The sequence below is a fragment of the Manacus vitellinus genome, unplaced genomic scaffold, assembly GCF_001715985.3.
Source record: "Manacus vitellinus isolate BGI_N305 unplaced genomic scaffold, ASM171598v3 scaffold_8_pilon, whole genome shotgun sequence".
Lineage (NCBI taxonomy): Eukaryota > Metazoa > Chordata > Aves > Passeriformes > Pipridae > Manacus > Manacus vitellinus.
The window spans coordinates 25199375-25219165 of record NW_021940864.1 but is presented as its reverse complement, the minus strand read 5'-3'; the positions used below and the strand labels follow the sequence as shown (position 1 = coordinate 25219165).

Here is a 19791-nt window from a genome sequence, read left to right as displayed (position 1 = left end):
AATAGTGAGAGACAGTGCATTTTTCTGTTTTGTTCTTCCTATAAGTAACAGAGAGCATCAAAGGAAAAATTAAAAGAAAAATATTGTATTAAATTTTTAATAATACTTGGAAACTTCTTTTTTTATGCAAATATATATGTGGGGGGGGTTCAGGATAACTCAAAAGCCTTTTGTATTATTTAGCTCATGTCAGCGTCTATAAAGGCTCCTACTCACAAAGCATTAGCCACCTCATTACACATACATTAGGAGAACAGGTTTTGGTAACAGACAGCATCACGTGCCTTCCTTGATAAATGGCATGTGCCTTGGGAAAAGTCCTGTCAGATATGGGAAATGTATGGCAGATGTCTGGGAGCTGCTCTGTGAGCAGCCTGGTGCTGCTGATTAAAATTCCACTAAATTGTATTAGCAAATAGGTTTGCTATTGCCAACAAGAAATGAAATCTTTCAGAATCAGACACTTAAGACAATATCCAGAGCAGCAGTGTTTATATGTGATAGGGCAGAGGAGCTATTCCATTTCAATAAGGAAGAAATCTGTGCAAGCATTGTAGCAGACAGGGTTTAACCTTACAGAAACACACTGACACACAGTAATGTAAGCAGGCTTCATCTGAACATTTTGGGAAGAATGGTAGCAAGTGAAGGCAAGCTGTGCAATTTGCACACCCTACTTGCAGTTATACCTGTGCGCCACAGTGAAGGCATTTGCTTGTTAAAAACACAACTGAGATAAAAATTTGGCTGTGGCACTCAACTAGAGACTTCTGTAAGCAGCCACAGGGGAAGGATGGCATGACAAGGAGAGCATGCTGAGTTTCACAAAAGCTTCCCAACAGCCAGGCAGTGGAGATTGTCTGCCTTGTCTGATAAGGCTATGTAAACTTAAATTAAAATAATGCTCTTGTCAATTTATAGTTATACTAGCTTTACAAAACTCAGCAGTGAGAGAATTACAAATCTGTGCTATTTCTTTTCAGATCCCGAGGCTAGATGAGTTGGCTCAAAGCAGAGTCATCTACTGTTTAGCACAATTATTCTGAGGTTACATTTAGAAACACGTTGTTTTAATTGTATTCCTGAAGCTGACTCTCTCCATGTTTAATGGAGTTACACCAAAGACTCTGTCCCCACTTCCCCTGTTACTTGCATTGAAGAAATTTTTTGCTACCTTTATCTTGAAACATTTGATTTTTATAGATTAGAGATTCTTAGCCCCTTCTGGATAAAAAACCCTGCCAAATTTCTGAGGGAGATTTTCCTTCACAGGGTAATGCAGAGGAATGCTGATTCCTGATCTATTTCAAGGTTTGGTGCTGCTTATTATTCTAGCAGTGCCCAGCCGTGAACTCAGTTGTTGACTAGATTGGCTCAGTATATTCCAGCTTCAAATTTGTGGGAATAAAATTGGACTGGCAAACACAATTCTGGTAATATAAAATTGTAATCTTAAAATAAGTCTAGTGCAGAAAACTACTTTTCACGTACTCAGAAAAAATATTATTTTCTTTTACTCTGATCAAGGGCATTTTATTTATTTATTATTTTTCAGAGTATGGATACTGTAGCCATGACAACAGTGGGTGCCTAGATTGAAAGTGTGGAGATACAACAGACATGCCAAAAATGCATTATCTGTCAGGATAAAAGACTCCTTCAGGATCTTTCAGTCAAAAAAACAAAGTCCCTTAGAGCGTATTTTAACTCATATTACTTTTAATGCAAGAGAGGCAGGGTGAGGTCCACAGCAGGGAAAGTGACTGAAAAACATCCCCAAACCTTTACTCAATCCCAATCTGCATTCCACTGTCTAGGACTTTCACTAGTACATTAGAGTTACAGCGCTCAGTTTAAAAAGTGAAAGTGCATTCTTTCTTTCCTTTTATCTTAAAACAACAAATAGCTTTAAAATTTCAGTTTCAATAAAATGTAGCAACATTAATATCTTTGCAAAAAGGAAGGGAGAGAGGGAGGAAGGGAAGGAGGGATCTGTTCCCTCTGTCCCTAGCTAGGTATCCATCACAGCCAGAATTTAGAATTGAGGACAAAGGGAGCCCATGAAATTCAGTGGAAATCTTTCTTCTGTGTTCATTATTTTCTAGTTCCAGCCCTCAGGCTGTATTCCCTTATACCTGGACTCATAATGCAGGCAGCATACTAAAATGTTTCAAGCTCTGGGAGCCTTAGCAGTTTCTCTGATTGAGCTCTATTTAGCCTCGTATGTATGTTAGGATAGGATGCCTGCAGTTAAGTGCCACACTGTCAGAACAATAAGTTTTGGTTTACTTACAGGCTTCTGATGCTACCACCAAATTACATGAGGGCTCACTCAGGAGGGGATCCCTTGGCTGATTGGATTGCAAATCACACTGTAAAGCCCACAGCACAGACACAACACACCTCATGTGCTAGGTCCATCCATCAAAGACATGAGAGTTTTCATCTTTCCCCTTTGAGCAAGCTCACAAACAGAGCATACAATACTCTCGGTCCACTGTGTAGGTTCCAATTAAGTTTGTCATTGAGATTGGGGTTTGGTTTGTATTCAAAACCTAGGTACAACCTTCAAGTGTACTTATTTTCAATGGAATTAACTCCATTGTGAAGGATGGAAGCCTCAAAGGTGCCTGGCAATTCCTTATCCCTCTGCCTAGACATACAATCTGCAGAAAAAAGAATTGCAGGTTTCCCCCTCCAGCATGCAGTGCTTGAGCTGCAGCACAGAATAAATGCTACCAAGCGTTAAAGGATCTCAGTGTGCTGTGCTGCAGGGAAGGCGATTGCCTTTTTGTTGGGTTTGCGTTACCTCTCTGCACACCTACCACATGATGCTTTTCCAGCAACGTCATTGTCTCTGTCTTATCTTCTTTCAAAGAAGCTCAGCTCAAGGTTTCTATGGGAACTTGTGATCAACTGGGACAAAGTCATCAGAGCCTGAATGAGGGAGTAAAGACTAAAGAGTTAACTAAGGAGTTAAAAGCAGTCAATTGTCAGTATTTCAAGACCTGCTATGTTCCTTGCAGTGACTGAAGGGATGATTTATTCAGTCCATTATTTGGTCTTAACATTTTACTGCAAGTGAACCTCAAAATGTCAGAATTAAATAACCATTAGTTTTGGTGGTTTTCAGTATGAAAATAAACTTTAAGAAAGATAGATTTGCTCAAATCCAGCAAAATCTGCAATTGCTAGGCAAACATAAACCCATATACAGCTAAGCCTAAAATCTCTATGTATTTTATAATCTAGAAGTTGATTCACTGTGTGCAAGCCAACAGTGCCATCCACTGATTTTTTGTGTTTTCACACAGATATTCTTCAAGATGTTCTAAAACAACATGTGATTCTAAAAACATTTTTAAGGATGCTTGCTTAAGAAAACGGGATCCTTTTGAACAGATCAACAAATAATTAAGGAAAAAAGTCCATTTCATAGTCTGGTGGGATTTTTAATGTACTCGGTTCTTATATCTGTGTGGAGCGTCTCAGCTTTTACAGGAAGCTGACCTGTATTAGTTAGACACTTTTGCATACTCACCTTCCAAAAATTCCGAAACCAAGCAAAAGTCTAAAGATCAGATGGAACTGACAATACTGGTTATAAAATATTAAACCTTATTCATTTATCAAAGGACTTGAATTTAAGCTGGTATCACGCATCACTCTGAGGGCACTCAAATACTTGTACAACATTACTGCTCTGCAAAAGTCTGTTAACTCTCTCTCTCTCTCTGAGGGGAAAGTGTATTGATCCAGGATATAAAATCAGTTTCGACAATACAAATGGAAAGGTCATGCATTAGTACTCCCAGAATTAGAGACTTCTAAAAATATTTTTTTCTATTTAAAAGAAGTCAGGAGGTAGGAGATATTAAATTAATACTTTGGTTTTTAAGCCATTCAAGGTCCTTTTATGGTTACATTGTATCTGCCTGGTTACATTGTATCTGCCTAGTTACATTGAGGCTGAACATACTGCTACCATTGTTCAGGCTGAAGGGTGTCCTTATAGTAACTGCAGGAGCATCCCCAAGGAGTAACACTGTGTTACTGCTGGAGACTCTCATGTGCCTGCTTACACTCATATTTTCCTGTAGTGCAATGCAAGCTACCTCTTGCTCCTACTTCCATAAGATTTTGTCACATGTAGAAGAAAATTCTTTTTCTGTGATCAATTACATTTGTAGTAACTGGTCTTCTCGAGCGTTACTTCTTAATTGTCTGTTAGAAGTCTGGTAACTTTGTATGTTGTTCAGATAAACATATTTTGTATGGCACAGTAATAAATGTGAGCCTTCTAAAATTGAAATAAAGTTACTTTTCGAAATATTCTTTAAACAAATGATGTTGCAATAACATATGGGTAGGGGTGGGGGAGCAACACGACCAACTCTCCTTCCAAGAGTTAAAGTAAATCACTTCTCTAATAACCCATTAGAGAAGTAATTACTTTCAATTAAGTGTGGTGTTGTTTTTTTTTTCTGTAAATCTCAGCAGCAACTACTAGGTGGCACTGCATGATCATGTGAGAGAGGGCAGTGGGCCACGCAAAGCTGTGCTCACTCCCCGGAATTTCCTCACAACACCATAAGGAATAAGTGCTGTTCAGTTCTCTAGCTGAACAGCAGCTATCTACCAAAAGAAAAAAAAGCTATAAGAAAGCAAAGAAAGCATGACAATATAACAAGATAGTTGATAGTTTAATTTTTTAAAAAATTAGATTGTTGAAAATTGATTAAATATGTTTTCCTATTAAATTTACTTGTAGTCTTTACCATTAAATATATAACTATATGAGTACCTGCCTCTGTATATCTATATACACCTACAATTTGGATGATGTACATCATCCAAATAAAATAGTACATGATGTTAAATGGTATTTATTCTTAAAATCTTCTTTCTGCGCAAATAAAAACCAAGAAAAGATCTCTTTTTTAAAACAGTTCTTGTTTCTTGATCATGTTTCTTGATGTTTAACTGAACATTAAATGTTGCAAGGAAAAAGAAAACTTGTAACAGAACTGCTTAATATTGTTCCTCTGGTGTCTTCCTCAAAGGCAGAACAACCAGGAGTTAATCGGGGGCAGGGAGTCAGCATCATCTCAGTGTTTTTCACTCTAAGCAAGTACATTCATCTTACTACATTCTCCTACACCATATTGCCAGCTCTCTGGGCAGTCCAAGACATGGACCTGAGGACCGTGATGTCTGAACACCTATTCCACCAAACGCCTCCCTTTCTAAAGCCCATGTAAAGCAATGCACAGACAGACTCCTGGAAGCAAAGACTAGAAGGTGAGGTTCGCCTTTGCAGTCATGCTGCGGAGCAAGTCAAGTCCCTTGTGCTTGATTTCATTCCTTCCCAGTGCACTCTGGCTGTGCTCCAGGCTCTGCAAGTGGGCAGGATCTGCCTTCTACCTCCCCTGGCTCCTGCCCTTCTCTAGCTGGCACCCAGTGGTTCCCCTGGCCATATTGACTGGGAGTTTGACCCTCACCATGTTTCCTACATCTTTAACCAATTCCTGCTCTGCAGAAGCACTGTATCATTGCTAAGTCTTGTCTTTACACAAGGGCATGCCTTCCTTGGTAAGAAAGATGCCCTCCAGGCCAAGAACATGATACTGTGAATCCCAGGTACATGCATGAACCTATCTCAGAAACTGGAAACTGTTGTGATATTATCTCAAGCTTAGGATTTGCTGCTTGTTGGCTTTTAGCAAGTTTTGTTTAACATTAAAGGACAATGAGTTACCATTTTCAGGAGCTTTTACCTCACAACAGGCTCTAAGGCTTTGCATCATTTATGTGGGCCACTGACATCAAGAAAGATGGTGGGTTTTTTTCTCCAAGTACAAATATTTTAATTTCAAAAATATTTATCTTAATATATTGTTGTCCTTGAGAATCCACTCACCCAAAAATTAATAGCTTCTACCCTATATGATCTGTTTCTTTCTGCCTGGCAGTAAAGGATCATCATTTTTTAGCCTCCTTTCCCTGTTAAACCCAAATGACAAATGAAAACACTATAATTCTCAACTGTCTCACCATCATACCTGGGGTCTTTCACATTCATTTCCAGGTATGAATTGTTTCATATCATTTTAGTAAGAGCAAGAGCAAAGAAGTGGAAGAACAAGAACTGAGGCCTGGGGAGAGAGAGCAGCTTCAGTATATACAAGAAGGGATCAGAAGACATACAAAAAGGATCAGAGAAGGACTCTAGGAAGGGAAAACTGAGGAGCAGGAAGATAAATATGGTGATTTTTAAAAGCTTCTGTCAGTTTGGTGTTATGCTGTGATGTTTTCCCAATGCTCCACTGTCTGGAGTTGGATGGTTATACAAATTTCATATATATGTGGTTTAGGGAAGAAAAACTTGATTCCAAATCTATGAAGTATATTTGAATAATAGTAATTATTCTAAATAAATTTCTAGTTTAGCCATATTTATTTATTTAGATGTAGAAGAAAAAAATGTAACAATGGACAGTAAAGCAGACCCTTATAACCTTTCCTAAGTACTGTCCTGCTGACGATGTAGGAGCAGCTAAACAAGACAACAGCCAGCCACCTGGATAATAGAAGAAGAAGAAGAAAATGTTAAAGCAAAAATATTGTGGTCCCAAGCGAGCCAGAGCTAAGATTAGTGTGTGTGTGAAAAGAATCACAAGGTCAAGCTGGAAAGCTGCTTGAAGTATGATTGTTCTTTGTGGCTGAAGGCAGCCACGGGAGTGTCTGTGTGGTATGTGTGCAGATAAGTAACACCTCGCCTGGCTTGATAGCTCGGGCTCTGTTCTGTATATAAATGTAGTAATAAAGTTACAAGAGAGTTCTTCCTGGACAAAGTCTGTCTCCCATGGATTCATTCGCCGCAAAGGGTTCTGAGTGAGGGATTTTCGCCGCATGACATCACTGGCAATACTAACAGCGAGATTGATTCCCAATTTCAGCATCAGATTTTTAATTTGGTAGCTAAGCCTAGCTCCACTTAATTAGTTTGCTGTATCAATAAATGTGACTGACAACCCATGCCTCTGGATTGTTTATTTTTCCAATAAGCTATTTTACTAATTATGCTATTTCCTATGCAGGAAAGCCTAACAAATGTGTGTGAAAACAAACCAAACAGGTACACTTATTATGATCAAAAATGCACAAACCTCACAAAGTTTTTCACAGATTAACTAATTCCTTATGAAACTCTAGCTGGTAGAGTCATAACCTGTGGTTCAGCCAACCATCCACATGCTTGCCTTTGTACAAATACCTAAACCTTATTCGATGAAAAGGTAAGAGTTGATAATATATATTCTCATATTGGGACCATCACCCTTTTTCTCATGGTTTAGTTTGTAATATTTTTAGTTAACTGATACAAAAATTTACTTCGTGCAGGTCCAAAAGTCTGCTATATGTGCACTCATTTATATCATATTCTGAGACAAAAATATAAAATTATTAAATTATTAGCACAGTTTTATTTGTAGAAATTAATCTGGGAAAAGTTGAATAAATTGCAGCACTGCTTTTAATCAAAACCAAGTATTTGTCAGTACCTAAATATAAACATTTTCCTCAAGATTAATCTCTATTTATGTTCTAATTACTGTGCTGTTCCACAGTTGTCTCCTGTCTTCATTACTCTAACTTCATCCAGCTCTCTATCTAGGCAGCAATTCCCTGTTTCCCTGTGAGTTTACAGAACGTCACCAAGCATACCTCTAGCACTGCAGAACCCACACCAGATGTTTTTGTGTATGAGACAAGCTTTTATCAGCCCTGTGAAGCCAGACCAGCCTAAGGTAAGTTCTGCAGTGATGATTTAAAAAACTTTGTATGCATGGGGAAAACTGGTGTTGCTCATCAGTGTGAATGCCAAAAGGCTGGGGATCATACAGATGTCATTCTACTTGGCTTGCCAGCCTACAGTGAATAACTCTGAACTGTGAAGCCATGTTACATCTGTTTTGCCTAAAATGAGTCCAGAACAATTCAGTACCAGACTTCACAGGTTTGCATTTCACTATACAGAAAGAACAGAGAGGATCTGCTACCAGTGAGGAGGAGAAAAATCCTTCAGCTATGCCAGCAAGACTGCCAATCTTTTTGGAAGGTACTCAACAGCTCCCTCCTGCTTGAAAGCATGTGGTTGTTCCCCACAGCACTTCTTTTAGCAATGTGCTGAGTCTTGTTAGCCAGGCTAAGTCCTGATACCCCATCAGTCACAGTGAGCACAGGGCTGATCCTGGGCTGGGGTGAAACTCCTTCTGCCACTGCCAAAAGCAGCCTGCTGGGACACTTGTCTCAGGGGAGCCAGGCTGATGGCCATGCTCTTAATGAATGCCTGCCACTCCAGGCCTTTCCTACCATGTGATGCAAGAAGTAAGGAGAACAAAAAAAGCTTTGCCATATTCTTTCTACCTAATCTCTTTTTGTCTCCTATTCTAGTTTCTTTCTTGCCTGCTTATCTTAATTTTCACCTTATTTGATTTCTACTATTTTTTCCTTTTTCCTGTTCTGTTCTCTGCCACAATATTCATCCATCTTTGTCCAAATGTAAGATATTGGTATGCTCAGTTTTACCTGCTCACTTAAGGTTAATAACAATAATAAACAGATAATAATAATAAACAGTAATAATAATAAACAGAGATTACCCTGATGTCTGTGTACCATGTAATTTGTTATGCTAATAGCCATTTAGCAGAAAAGAGTCTTTCAAATTCTGCTCTCCAGGGAGCTTTTCTTTTTCTGTTTTCCCATATTTTTCAGTCTCTTGTTTTCTGGTTCCTCCCTGTAGAATCCTACTACAGCCAACAGAGAAAGCTAGATGAAAATCCCTTGCTGACAGTAGTAATTCTGATGCAGGCACTGGGACACCTGTGGCAGAGCCAGGAGGGCTGGTAAGGAGTCACAGGTGCAGTTTCACACCCCTGCAGACATGGTAATTTCTACTGATGATCTAACAAAAGAGGAAGAAGGAGGTCTGACTTTCAGTGCTTAAACAAAATACGTAGGCAAAGCATCTTAAAACTTAAATTTTATTAACTGGATTCTTCATCCTGAAATTCATAGGAAAAAATATCTCTCTCTACGTTTGGAATTGTGGGGGTTTTTTAAAGGAAAAACTAAACAACGTAACTTTTTTTTCCTCTTGTATTCACCAGTAAGTTCTTAATTGTTATCTGCCTGACAGTGTACATGCATCATTCTGGAAAAAAAAAATCTTTCTTTCTCCTCTTGTAAAGAAGCATTATCTAAATGCTTCTTGGCAGTTGATGATAAGAGCAGAGCCTGTAATATATTTCTCCAATTAATTTCAGGCAGGGAGCCAGATGTTACTTCTATTCAGTTTGCCAAACCTATCGGAGTGCTTAGATTCTGACTATCTTTTTTTTTTCTGACCCACTACAGAGGCGGAAGGAGTCAGCATTAAGTCTTGCCATAAGCACTTGATTGAATACAAGGTATAAGAGAAACTAGAGCCTCCATTCTGATTCTTCTTAAGGTAAGTTTTGCTGTCATTTTAGTGAATTCCTCAGGCTTCTACTGGGTCTTAAGATACTGTCTCAAGAAATGTATCCTTATATATTCATTAAATTCAGAATTGTTTAAATGTTTGGGGGGTTATTTTTATATTTTTATACTTTTTAGACAGCATTATCCTGTACACCATAAAGATGTCTTGCAAGAAGCCTTCTGAAAACAGAAGTAATTATGTTTAGGATTTTTTAAAAATATTGATTATACAGCTAATGTTTTGCATCTTAAGGGTAGGAACCATTCAACAAAATGTAACTTGCTTTATTTCAAACTAAAACACAGGAAGATTGCCAAGTTCAGGAACAAGAATATTATGGAAAAACTTCAATCATGCATATATCTTAAAATATTCAGAGTTTGCTGTGGAGGGAGGAAAATTTTCAAGAGAAAATTTGGGGTTTTTTTGTTTGTTTGTTTTTTAAACAAGGAACTTAGCACTGAATGAGGAAAAATAACTGAATAGGGAGGAGGTATCATATAAAGTATGCAAACTGTACACCAAAACAACGTGCTTTTGTCAGTAGCAAACTTCAGACTGGTGGGTTGGTTTGAAAAGTAGCGTGAGAAAATCTGTCACAGCACTTGTAGCCTCAGCTTTAGGCAGGATATGTATTTGTAACAAATGTTAGAGAACATAACTCAATGTGACCACTGGCACATAGAGTCTCCATCTCTTACTTGAGGAACACTTAAAAGGACATGGTTGCATCTACAGCCAAATCTTCTTCTCTTTGTTCTTAAGCAGCGTCTGTCTTATTTGGTGCAACTGGCACTACTAAGCAGCTACAGCTCAAGACCTTTCTGAGAAGTGGAGTTTGAGGACCAGCTGGGGGCTCAAAACAGGGATACAGCTTTAGTTAGGGCAGTGGGCTTTTTGGTAAGGATTGTGGTCTTCAGTGACTTGAACACAAGCCTTGGGCTCAAGGCAGTTCTGTTCCTTAATTGTTGGACAGTTTTTGAAAAAGTACAGTGTCTGTCCATGCTTTCATGCTTGTAAAAGGGACAAAACAATACCAGGTGACAAGTTCAGCTGTGTGAATTTCCCAGAATCTGTTTTGAAATGATGACAGATGCTAGAATTAAGTTTCAATTTGAACTGTGTAACACTTTCTCGATCCTTGAAATTGTTGGAAAGCAACTCTGTGGTTTGCTATAAAGAGTAACAGCTTTATTTTCTTAATTATCAATCTAGCTTTTATCTTCTTTCTCTCTCGTCACAGAGATTCTTCTCCTTTAGAAGCTGCATGATAGACCCAGTAGATGCAGTGTTAGAACTGAGAGTATTTATTCACTGACTTTATTCACTGTCTGCACCTAATTTCTGAAGTAATAGAGTACAGCCCATATACTGAGATTATGATACTCCTCAGAATCCCCTGCCTGATGTTTCTTCCTGCAGCTGACATCAGCTAGTAGAGCAATGAATTGCTGTTTCGGGCTGAGAGCAAGTATTGCACATTTTCCAGTAGTATAGTTATTGTAGACACATTCTATACTATTTCTGTCCATTTATGCTGTCTGATGGGACTCTTCTGGGAATTCTGTCTCTGCCTTTGAAACACAGAATATGATGTGAAGACCAAGCTGATACTCTAATTTCTTTATGACTCCCTGTCCCCATAAAATGTGTGCTATCTCTGTATAGGCTACCATAAAATTTAATAATATCCATCCAGTGTTCTGAGGATGCTTTATATCACATAAAAAAACTGCTTATACAAAATAACTGCCTTAATTTACTCTGCAGGAACTCTGACGAAGCAGTATGTTCAGCAGTAGTTCAGTAAACAGGTTTGAAATAATGACCAGAAAGTAAAATAAAACCTAAAAACTAAAGACAAATTTATAGAGTTACGACTTAATTATTCATCTGACCAAATATCCACCAAAAAAAAAAAAAGGATATTAGGAGATTTTTCTCTTTCTTTCCCTGTATGTGTAAAGTAAGATAGTTCCAAGTAGTAATAATGGACCTTCATCTTGCTCCATAATTTGTCTTTTTCCTGTGTCCTTTGAGTGCCTCCACTGAGGTGTGATGCTGTGCTGAACTTTCAAACAAAGGGAAGTGTACCTACTGAACACATTTCATTACATTAAAACTATGCTGTTAGTTACTTTGAATTTCTAAAACATCAGAGTGATGTGCTCTGAGTTACAATTCTTAAGTTTCACGTGTGGCTTTCAGTCTTAAAGCCCTGTTTTAGTAATGGGACTATGATTAAAACTTGGTGGGCACTTGTTACAGCTAAATACCTTGTGATCCTTCAAAATCTAATGTAACTTTTCATTTCCAGAGTATGGAGGGCCATTGGCCCTCTCTCCTCTGAGAAGACTGTGTTACATAAAGAAAGAAGAGTTTTGACTTCTTAATATGGAGAACTTCTGCAAGATTCTTCACAAAAGCTGCTGTACCTGGTGACTCAGCTTCCAACAAATAACATTTGTAGCTTATCTTCAACAGCCTGTGGGGGAAAAAGGCAGCTAGTGTCATTTTATATCACTCTAAATGCTGCTTTGGACAGGGAAAAAAAAATCCTTGTATTGCTGCCCTAGGTATGGTTTTTGGCAGGGCAATGATTTTAATGCATACTACCTTTTACTGATACTTCACTAAAATAAGATTTCTATTTGTGTCCTGCACAAAAGTAAACAAACAAACAGAAAAACCACACAAAAAAAATTCCCATGTTCTCTGGCTTTTCCATCACTGTGATTTTCTAGACTGTGCTACTAAATATGGCAACTTCACTGTTTTGTTGGTTTTTTGTTTGTTTTTTTTTTCCAGACAGGTAGGAAAAAACAAAATCCATTTTTCCGTCTTGACTGTCTGGAACATTGGAAGACATTGTAGTAAAACACCTCCTTACACATGCTTTCCTTTTAGGTCATTAGTTTTTATCAACCTTGTCTTAACATTAAGATAGAATGATTTGACAATTGGAGGAAAACGGGTCCAGGAGCAATTTCTCTGACTTGCGCCAGTGGTTAAATTAGCTCATGTAGTGGTAAAGACACAAAATCCACCCACGTGTGTGACTCACTAAATGATCAGTGCACATCCCTCTGTGGAAGATTGAAACCAGGATCACAGGTTCAGGGGATCCCACACACAGTCTGATAACTGAAGGGGAGGGAGCTCTGTAGGCTGCTGAGTTGTAGCATATTCAGTATCTGTTTAAGTTGCTGGGATGACAGCTCTACAGACAAAATGAAATCAAAAGGAAGTTTTCCCATTTGATTTCTAAAGCAATCTTGCCATGAATCGTGGAGGGGTTTCTTTGGTTTGGCTTGGGTTTTTTTGCAGGGCAGATGGTTTTTTTAAACAAAATGTATTTTCTTGTTCTCTGACTGTCCTGTAGCTTCTTGTATTGCTTGCTCTATCTTCCTTCTTCTGAACATCTTTACATCGTTCACTACTTCATGAGCTGTCTCCGTGAAATAGTCTCATATGATGTCTTCATAATAACCTTGCTAACCCACTCTGACAAAACCCACTCTGGCAGGATAAATCCCCCTCTTTTGGACTGTGGAGTTTTCGGATGGCCATGATTTTTTTGATCTGTCTAATTCAGTACCTTAATAATGATAATGCTGTCAATATGTGGGAGGAAAAATTAGTGAGCTACCTAATATCCTATAGGCCTAGTCCTTTAAATCTTAGATTGGGGCAGAAATCTCATGAAGCAGGAATACTCTAAAGTTCACATGGCTATGTTTGAAGGTCGCTGAAATTCTTCCTCCTGGAGTATGGAAATTTCACACCTTTTGGATAAAACTATATATTATTTTAGATAAACACTTTAGCTGTACTCTAGGCTGAAAATATGAGAAATAGTAATATCTCATGCTTTCAAACTAAATGAAAAAACTGTTCTACTCACTGCCTCATTATGTTTAACTTTCAGGATGTGTATACAGGGTCATTCCCAAGAATTGGGAATCTTTCAAGAGAATTTTCAAAACAAATTAAAAGATTATATCTACTCTCACTTACTTGCAGGCATCAAACTCGTTTGCCTATGGATGCTACACCAAATGGATATTAGCTTTTAACTGAAAGAGTGCCTTCTGCATATCCTAGCCATTTCTTTGGAACACAAGCACTGACTGTGTAGCTCAGTCTCATTCAGTCTAACATACTTATGGAAGGGACAGTTTCCTGGCATTAATTAATCTTGGAGGGACATGATCACTGATTTAGATTACCATTAGGTTCTGAACAAAAAAACCTCAATTAAGTAATTTATGAAGGGATGCTCTTTGCTTCTGTCCTTGATTGCTCATACAAACATACAAAATCAGCTCATTTCTGACAAATGTTGGATGGACTTAGTACAGTAGTATGATACAGTTGATCTGCACATAGTTAGGAAGTCTGACAGCCACAAAATATGTATAGGTATTTCCTGCAAAACTTGCACTAGGCAGCAGGAATTTACTAGTTGTGTTAGAACTGCTGCTCTACACCACTGCACACTTATTTTCTGTCCTGTACATGGCATGGAAACTTGGTTTGCCAGTCATTTGGTTACCTCTTTGGCAAAGGGGCAAGAGCTGTGGAAACCATACTAATGGGAAAAGAGGAAACATAACTTCCTTATCCCCCTCCCTCTGTTTCTCCTTAGAAAAATCCCAATATTCTGCTCCCATAACCAAGCAAAGATTATAAAGGACCAATATGTTCCTTGTGTATTGCTTTAATCTGTCTACATTTAGCTGGCTTTAAGTTATTCCTCTCTCACTGATCTTGAAAGGTAAAAGATTTTAACACTTCTGAATGCTCTTTGTAGGCTTCACGAGATTTTCGATTTTTGTGGTCCCTTTAAAAGACCAATGAGCGTAGAAAGGAAGTATCTCAGGTGGGAGGAAGGCTTAAAATAATCCATGTAACTTCCATTTACACAGAGAGCAGTAAGAGTCTGTCAGATGCTTGGACCCAGCTACATCTTATCCTGTAATACAATGATTGAGGGACATAGCAATGCCTCTTGAAGGTCACCTTCTGAACATGAGACTTTCTGTGAGCCTGAAATTGGAACAAAAGAGAGCTGTACTCTGAGTGTCTCCATTACTGTAGTCCTATGAAATGTAAACCACAAATCTGTTGTCTCCTCCCCTCCCCCAGATGGAGAGCTCCTTCAAATCTAAGACAAAAAAAAAATATCACTTTACAGACTTGAAAAAGATACTTAAAATAAATGAAGAGAGGGAAGAGAGTTTGCTGGAAGCTGAGGTGCCAGTCACAGATTTAGTCTTATCCACTACTTTTGTCAGGTTGTGGAATTCATCCCATTTAATTTCTCAGACTCCAGCATCCATTTAAAATTAAAATGTCATATTCTTCCCTGATTTGCACAGTCCTACTTTAGTGATCTCATAAAGACATGAAATTTGAGACAAAGCTTTATTCTGTATGGTTTGCTCCAAAACATAATATATAGTTATGTTCCATATTACTGTGAACACCTATGTTCTTCCAAATAAAACACATACTCTATTTTCAATAACTTTTGTGCTAAATCTTTTAAGCAGTGAAATTTCTTAAGCATTTATGATTTTTTTTTTTTCCAAGCAACATTCCTGCAAATGTCAGTGACTGTTAACATCTGAATCAAACTGTTCCCAGTTCATGTGACTGGAAATGGTGCCCAGAGCAAAAAAGCCAGACATTCTGACTCTCATAAAAGTATAGTCTGTGTGAAAGTGTTTCTACGGAACAGAAGTTGCTGAGTCCACATCAGAATATGTTTTGGCAGGAAACAAGGTAAGGCTGCATTATGACCATTTTATTATTATTATTATTACCTTTATTAAAGGTATATTTGGGAAATTAATGGTCTAAGAGTTGAAGAAAAAAATTGGTGATCTAATAAATAAGGACTCTGGCTGCACACAAGGCTAAGTGGCTCACATGTTGCTGGCAGTATCTGAAACTCTTCTGGGATTATATTGGAATTATCTCACAGGATAGAAGGCTGAATTTGGGGTTTTATCTTATAGCCACCCCAGGGAGCAGTTCTGAACAGCCTTAGGCTCTTAAGAGGTTTTCCACCTTCTAAGTAGAAGGAATGTCATGAAGTAACCAGCTGTGCATAAGGGTAAAGGGTATTTTTAGCAAAGAAGACGGAAAGAGTGAATTGAACTCTGTGCACATCTGAATGAGACTTATTTGGAGCGTTGCATGGGTGGTATCAAAGACAGAAAAGTGTACCAGTCAGAGATGGCTGGACTAGCAGCAGCTGCAGACATACGCTTGCATTTGCCTCTAAAGGTGTTAATGTAGCTAAATATATTTAAGACATAGCACTTAACATATGCACATACTTCCAGAGAAATTGGAAGGTCTAAAAGCATAGCAGAAAATCTGTAACTGAATTCCTAACTCCCTATGAAGCTCCCAATCCAAAAGAGAAAAAGTTTTTTGTTTTTGTTAAAAAGTTGATCATCATTATATGCTCAGCTGAGTTCTCTAAACTTTGTCTGTCATTTAGGACAAAATCTTTTTTAAGACTAAGCACTGGATAGCCTATGGCAGATAGTTTAGGATGTGCACTATAAGATACTACTTTACTGAAAGAAAAAAAGGGAACAATAATTAGCTCCTTCTTCCCGATCTCCAGCTACCTTCTCTTATTACAACCCAATACTGTTTGCATGCTCCTGGCTGCATGGAAGAAATGTCTGTGCCTGCATAGACTCTTCCTTCTCATCTGTGGTGGCTCCAGGTCCTAATGCTATGGGAGAATCTCTCAAAGCAAGCAGTGGCTTCAGAACATGACAACTTGCAGTCCTTTGCGCTTTGCTTCTCTTCTCTTTCCTCTGCAGCCTGTTTACAGTGTGTCTACAAGTAGGACGTGAACAGGATAGAGGCCATACTTCCACCACAGTCACAGTAGGTTTGCTGCTTCAACAGCACACCACTTGTGTTCCTGTTTAACTACAGGGAAGGGTCTTCAGGATACCCGCATAATATTTGACTAACTTATATTCATGTGACCCAGGCTACATAACTGCATGGATGTTTTTTTTTCCTATTCTTTCATCACAAAAGTTCTTTCCTGCATGCCTTCAAGAGGGGATATGGTAGGGATAAACTAAGAAAAGTAGGTATCAATTAATTTGACCAAAGAGATTTCCATCATGTTTCCAAAATAGCCTTGGTGTGGTGTCAAACCATTTGTGCTCATCCTATCTATGCTGGATGTGGATTTTGATTTAAAGATAAATACTCAAAGAAAAACACGATGAGTGTGTTAAATAAATAAATAAGTAGCAGATAAGGATGTGTTACAGCAGCTCATATTCAATCTTCTAAGATCTACAACTGTTCTTCCCTAAACTGGATTTTATTATAATAAATTTTTTATATTTTATAATTTTTTATTTATTATAATTTTCTTATAATTTTTAACTGATATAAAGTTGAGTTGTCTAGAGATGTTTGGGGGAGGAAGGGGGGTGGAGAGGAGGAATAATCTTACCAAAGACAAAAAGTTATACCCCCAAAGTTTAAAAATAACCAACCAAGTACGTGGCTTACTCACGTACATCAGACCTGTTTTCTCTCGTTTGAGATGATAAATGAGGTAACAATACAAACACAGTTTCTGTGGATATTTCTTCTAGCAGAAGAAACAGTCTGAAATGTGTGCAAAAGCCACAAGCTGTTGAAATAAATAAATAACATAGTCCAAGTTATGTCAGTGTGCCTGTAGAAACCAGCTGCACTCAAAAATGCAAAAGAATTCAGAAGCGTCTTGTATTTGAGGTTTTATTAAGAAATTATTTTAACGGGAAAGAGTGAGGTTGAATGTCTTTTCATGTAGTCTTTAGACAAATCGTTCTATAAAGCAAAAATCAAGATGTGCCAGGTAAAAGGACATTTAAGTAGTGAGAACTTATTTTACATAGCTCTGAAATAGTTTTAATCATTAAATTCTGATCTGGAGGTTTCTCTACTTCATGCAACACCCTGGGCCTTTAGCATTTTTTTTAGCATCAGAACTCTATGACTTTCTGTAATGTTCTACTCTAGCACAGCAGTTTACATACAGGCTATATTTCAATGGAGAGTTTAAATTTACCTTCTCTAAAGTTGCCCTTAAATATACTCATTATAAATATTTCAAGGCTCTCTTCTCTGCACTTATTTTCATGATCGAACTGGGATGTGGAATGATAAATAATCAACAAAGCATATGAATAGCTCACAGCAGACATTATAATTAAAGGAATTTTTAAGTAACTTGACATTCTAACTCTTTGAAATACAAGCTAAGCTACATGCTAATATTTGTGTAAGAAATAGTTTTCTAGGTCATGAACAAGATATTTCTGTCTTTTCTCTGTATGCCTTTCTCAGAAAACAGTGGGCAGGATCTATTTGTTTCAAGCTACACCAACTAGAGTATCAAGGGTTCTAGGACACAACTGCAGAAGACTCTGATTGAGGAATAAGGCAGCTGTGTCAAGATATATGTGTATTTGTAAATAAAGGTGCCTTTGGTATCGATTTTGCCTTAAGGTCTCCCTGAAATCTTCCATGCAGTTAGGGCTTTAATTGGCAACAAAAGCAGCCTTATTAATACACGATTTGGGCTAATGCCAGTTTAAGGGGCTTTAACTGTGCTGAGGACCATAGGAGTTAAATTAAAAATATATCTTTAAAAACAGTTTCCATATATAAATATGGAAATTTCTTGAGTTCTATTATCAGAAAAATCTTAGAACCTGCATACTGCTAAACAGATGTTTATTCACAGCTATTTTTAATTGACTTATTCCTGCCTGTACAGACAACTTGGAGTACTGTGGTTTACTGTGAAGCCATCTGATTTCCTCTGTAGGACACAGCTTGATTTCCATGTCAGAGGGAGTAATGTCAGGCTGGCAATAATGTAAAATTTTACACAGAAACCTTGGACTGCTTACAACCCTGTTATGGCACTTGAGATATTTTTTTATTAGTGTTGAATTAGAGGGAACAGAAGAAGCTTGTGTCTAATCAAGATGATGGAAAAAAAACCAATCATGTCATGAATAGTCCATAATGGGAGTGAATAACAGTAAGTTCAGTGGAGTGCAACAGAAAAAAAGTAGGATCTGAAACTATTTTGTCAATTTCTTTTCTCATTGTTTCTCAGACTGATGTAAGATACTTATCTGACAAGACTAAAATAAGGTGTATTTTCTAATATTGCACATTTTTGCTTTATATGCCTCAGGCAAAATAAAAATAAACCAGAACCATCACCAAAAAAATCACCAAGCAAACACCACAAAATCCCAAAGCTTGTCTTCTGTTATGCTTACAGGGTGCTTGGTGCGCAGTAAGGCCTTAATCTAGATTAGTGCCTCATGTCTATATTGATCCTATCATAAGAGTTTTCTCTTTTGAAGACTCACATTGGGCTACTCTGTCTTGCCACAAAAGCAGCAATGGTAAGAGTAAGGGTTGAAAATTAAGCTTAGTAAATCAACATGAGTTGATATGTTCCTGCAATTGGGCAGGAAAAGTCCAGCGCTTTGGTATCTGTGAGGCAGAAAAGGTCTTTGCTTTTTCAGTGCTTGAGACTTCTTGTATTTGGATGAAATGGAAGCATGAGGCTAATGTCTACAACCACAACTGAGCTGCCCGGAAACCAGAGTTCAAAGCAGTGCTTCCTTATGATATATTACAGAAAAGATGGATCTTCCGTCTGTCTTCAGTTTTGCTTTTCCAATTCTTCCTTTCCTTTACTTTACTTCCTTATAATGCTACATTGTGATTGACCATTTCATGTCATATGCATCCCATGTCAGTGACACACGTGCTCTGTACTGTCCTGAGCCTTTCTGTACTTTATTGTCCTTTGATTTGAAAGTGTTGACAGGCTTATTTCTTTTCCCACTTCACTCATACTTGCATGGTGCTCTACATGTGAAATGACCACTTAATTTTGCTAAGCCAGGATGTCTGTCCTTTCCACATCAAGAATCTATCTCTAGTCCATAATTTCAGGAAGGCTACTGATATAAAATACCTCTTCGCTGCCCTGTGGTGCAAAAGCAGTGAAAGGCAGTGGGAAGAGAATAAATGTAATTGAGTTAATGAGGTTATCCATGTGAGTCAACTTAGACTGTCAGCTCTCTGGAGCAGGAACGGTGCACTTGCAGCATTTTGCTTAGTGCTTGGTACAACAGGTCCCTACTTTGGCTGACGTATCTTTGAGTGTAAGACATAGATAACATGATAGCAAG

At 37.9% G+C, this 19791-nt stretch overlaps 1 protein-coding gene across 1 annotated transcript in view; it reads left to right on the top strand.

Annotated features, from left to right (window-relative positions):
• Positions 1-9456: 9456 nt before the first annotated feature.
• FMN2 (formin 2) overlaps positions 9457-19791 on the top strand; it is a 179042-nt gene continuing 168707 nt past the window's right edge. The window contains 1 exon segment of the mRNA XM_018085270.3: positions 9457-9517. The gene's annotated coding sequence lies outside the window, so the exon portion shown is untranslated.